Below are 3,944 nucleotides of genomic sequence, written 5' to 3'. Positions count from 1 at the left end.
CCCCTATGAGTCCCCCATGAGTCATGGAGGCAGAGTGATGGTGATTGCAAACTGCTGCATGCCATCTTTGCTCCCTAGTTCTCCCTGATGGAAGTAATTCCAGTCGGGGTTTTCAAAGCAAAAAAAAGAAGCTACAACTTTGTTATTGCAATACATTCAGGCTGAGCAACAAAAATTTTGATTTCAGGTTTTTTTCTGATAATCTATTCCAGTCTGATGTACAATAAATTCTTAAATAACACTTTACAAAAGAAAGAGCTGTTTTTTTACGAGGAGGAAATGTTTTCCACCCTTGCTCTCTTTCCAGGACAGAGGCTGAAATCTTCCGTGTTGAAATATTAGACCAGGAAAACATTTTTGTTAAAGAACTGTGTGGGATGGGACGCCGAATTGCAGCCTAGCAGAATGGAGGGGCGCTGTTTTCATTCCAGTAATAGCAATGTGATACCTTAAGAATGTTTCCAGCTGAGCCAGGGCTGCTGGAGCCAGCACAGCAGATTTTAAGGGGGCACCAGGTGTCAATCGTTTCTAATACATTTAAAGTAAAATACATAAATACAAAATAATCAAAGTAACTTTGAACTGCATCACACAAAAACCTCCGTAAGGTTTATACAGTTCTGTGAATACAAAACATAAACCAAACACGCGCAAATCACTATTTTATACCACGGAGTCAGTATGACTCCAATCTCTGCTTTGCATTGGAAAATGTAAGTTGCGAGAGAGTCAAAACATCTGTTAATAATAACAACTATAAATGGGTGTTTGTTATGTCTGCTTCCCGTGGCAACCTTAGATGTCAAAGTCCAGGTTGGTGAACGTGTTGCTGTGTCTTACATTTATGAGTCGAATTAGTGAAGCACACGCCCTCTCTCTCTCTCTCTGGCTCACACATGAGCGAGCGCGCACACACACACACACACACACACTCGAACACACTACCATATAGGAAAATGATTCAAGGCCTTGTGTGTTGGGTCTTTTTTTAGCACTAAATTGGCTGGCCCATTAAAGTGGCTGATTTCCGCTTGTGTATATGATTTATATTTTCACCTGCATTAACTTTTCTTTGCCAGTTTGTAGACGTGAAAACACATTTAAACATTTAAAGACGATGCGTATTAGCTAATACTTGCCCATTTCCCCATCCAGCAGTTAATGAGTGTCGTTCTTGCCCACCATGAATATACAGTATGTCTGATACTTAATCTCCTTTTAGCTCTATTTCTGGTCTCCACTAACTTCTGACGTAAATAACTGGAAGCCTGTAGCTGCTAAATGCTCCATCATGTTCCTAACCCTAACCCTAACCCTAACCCCTAACCAGCTCGACGCAATCAGGTTTTGGTGATTTTCCTGGAAGTAGCTGCCTTTTAAGGGCCCGAAAAAAACGTCACATTAGTTTAGAAGGACTTGCTGAAAGTGCAGATATAAATTATAGATGCAGCAAGAGAAAACACAATACGGCCATTTAAAAATGCAAATACATCTGCCACCCACATGGAAACTGTTTGGCTGCTCTATCAAAATGTTGAAAAGTATGGCCTTCAACAGCACTTAACTCAGGCCCCATGTCAAACTACTAAAGACAATGGTTTTAGTTTGATCTAGTTTAGTAAAATAAAAGCGCTGGTATTAAAGCGGGAAGTTCTCGCCTGTTGGAGACCACTGCTGAGTTAAGAGTAAGAACTCCTGAGGGAATCCTGCCTGTTTTTATTGAGATCATTATCACAAATCTGACACAATCAATTTCCCGTCTTGTGCTCTGCGGTGCCATATCAGCTAAATGTTGTGTTCTTCCTCTCGCCGATCCCACTTCATGAAGCAGGGGTGGAAACTGGAGCAGGAAATTGAAAAGAGGGGTCCTGTTGTGTTGTGGAGTCGGCTGTGCCTGCTGCTGTTTCCTCTGAACACGCCCGTCTCCCAGACGCACACGCGTGCCCCGACAAATAATCCTCACAGTCCTTGAGGGGGAAGTTCTACCAACAGAATGCAGCTGTTTCAGCGATAGACCCATTTCTATTGCTGGGACACTGACGTGGGGGGCAATATGCTATTTGGCCTCATCGGCCCACCTTGGCTCGTTCTCCGTGCAGCCCGCTTGGCGGTGGCACTTCAAAGGACATGCGGCGGGATGGCACGCAACAGCTGGCGTACAGCTCGGTGTGTGTCTGCGGCTCACCGGCTGCTCACCAACGTTTACTGACTGCCAAAGGCAGTTTAGAGTCCCTGCAGATTATAACACCTCATTTTCAGAGGTGGAAAGAGAAATAGGAAAAGCCGCAGTCGGATTTATTACTACGGTCTTCTTTTTCTGTACGCACAGAATGACAGAAAAAATGTGAGAACAGACCAGACAGCAAATTTTAGAGATTTTAATTGACTCTGTGAGATTCGTTGAACTCTAAGCCGGTGTTTACATCGTCCCAATCTTGTCAGTGTTAAATCAACACTCAACAAAGTGTTAACACGTTAACTCGGAATAAGTGTCAAAAATAAATCTGCCCAGTGTTAAAAACATTACAGGTCATTTAGCTGATGCTTTTATCCAAAGCAACTTACATTGCATTTATAACCCATGGATTTTACATTTTAGCCTGGGGAGCAATTAGGGCTGAGGTGTCTTGCTCAGGGACACTGACATGGGACATGTAGCAGCCGGGGTTTGAACCACCAGCGTTGTGGTTCCCGGCTCACTCTCTCCACTCCACTCTTTTCAAAAAAGCTATATGCAAGAAAATCACATTTGGGTTCGGCAAATGTTTGTTGGCTTGTTTGAAGTGAACTGACTGATGACTCATGCTACAGTCATGTGACTCCCTATCTCCACTTTTTCTTCAGTTACACACGACAAACAGAACATCGGCTTCCTGGCTAGAGCGTGATTGTGATGCTGGTGGGTTTACATCGGAGTGAGTTGGTGCGTTTCGGTATCATAACCACAAAAAAACAACAACACTTTAAACAGGAAAAAAATCCTTTAGATATTTTATTTTTCATCTTTTTATGTTGTTTCCCCATTATTGGTCATATGAGACAACCTATTCCGTTTCAAATAGCACATGCTAATTCTTGAAAAAGAGGACAAACTTCACTGAATGAATGGGACATTTATGCGGGTATGACTGTACGGTTCTGACAAGATCATTGTGCAAAGTCATCGCGTGCATCCGTTGACAGAATGGCTTTGAACAACCTCATCTGCCAGGTTGGACTGTGTGGAATCCCTGATTAGGTCTGGTGGTCTGCTGTGCCACCGGTCCCCGGGAAACAATTAGCACCATCCCCATCGCGACAGGATGAAGTCTGCCATTCCTCTGCTGGGCTCACTCACCCTGCTGGGAAGAAGGAACCGGCGTTGGCTCCTCACAGCAAACACAAACAAACAGTGAGGAAACTCTTAAGGATAATCAGCTGTTAATTGGATCGTCTTATCTAACAATCAATAATGGAAAAAACTGCTTTGGTTAAACAAACCAGATGCAGCAGTCCAGTCATACAGCTTTCTACAACTCTCGACTCTCGCCGGCACTTCTCTCTGGTTCTTCTGCAGCCGTCAGTCACATACCGTCGCCCTTCCCCTTTACTCGCTTTGTCTCTCCCTTTTTCTTCTACTCATTCACTAAAAATAGAAGAGAAACAACATGCCACTGTACTTTTACTTTAGGACTGCCAGTTGAATCCTAATGAGTCACCGTGTGACTCGTATGCAAGTCACAGCCTCCACTGCTGCGCCTGAATGAGACAAGTGTCAAGTGACGTGAAACTTAATGCTGGATTTAAACACAATACAGGGCCTGGCTATTTCCTGGAATGTACCCACGGGAGCTGAATCACTTGTGGGACACTAGTCGCAGTGTCAAAAACATGTGCATTGCTCATTCAGTCACCATGTCAATTTGTCAAATACATTTTTTTGACCAAAGACATAAAAACTAATT

The 3,944-nt window shown here is 43.4% G+C and overlaps 1 long non-coding RNA gene across 1 annotated transcript; it reads right to left on the bottom strand.

Moving 5' to 3' along the window:
* Positions 1–2,962: 2,962 nt before the first annotated feature.
* LOC144388856 (uncharacterized) lies at positions 2,963–3,627 on the bottom strand. Its single transcript, XR_013453126.1, has 2 exons — positions 3,481–3,627; positions 2,963–3,341 (listed from the first exon to the last, which is right to left on the bottom strand). It is a non-coding gene; the product is annotated as an uncharacterized LOC144388856 (long non-coding RNA).
* Between the last annotated feature and the right edge of the window lie 317 nt (positions 3,628–3,944).

Source organism: Gasterosteus aculeatus, chromosome 16, assembly GCF_964276395.1.
Source record: "Gasterosteus aculeatus chromosome 16, fGasAcu3.hap1.1, whole genome shotgun sequence".
In the NCBI taxonomy this organism is placed as follows: domain Eukaryota; kingdom Metazoa; phylum Chordata; class Actinopteri; order Perciformes; family Gasterosteidae; genus Gasterosteus; species Gasterosteus aculeatus.
Note: the sequence above shows the minus strand (reverse complement) of the source record. Positions and strands in the feature narration are given on the sequence as shown.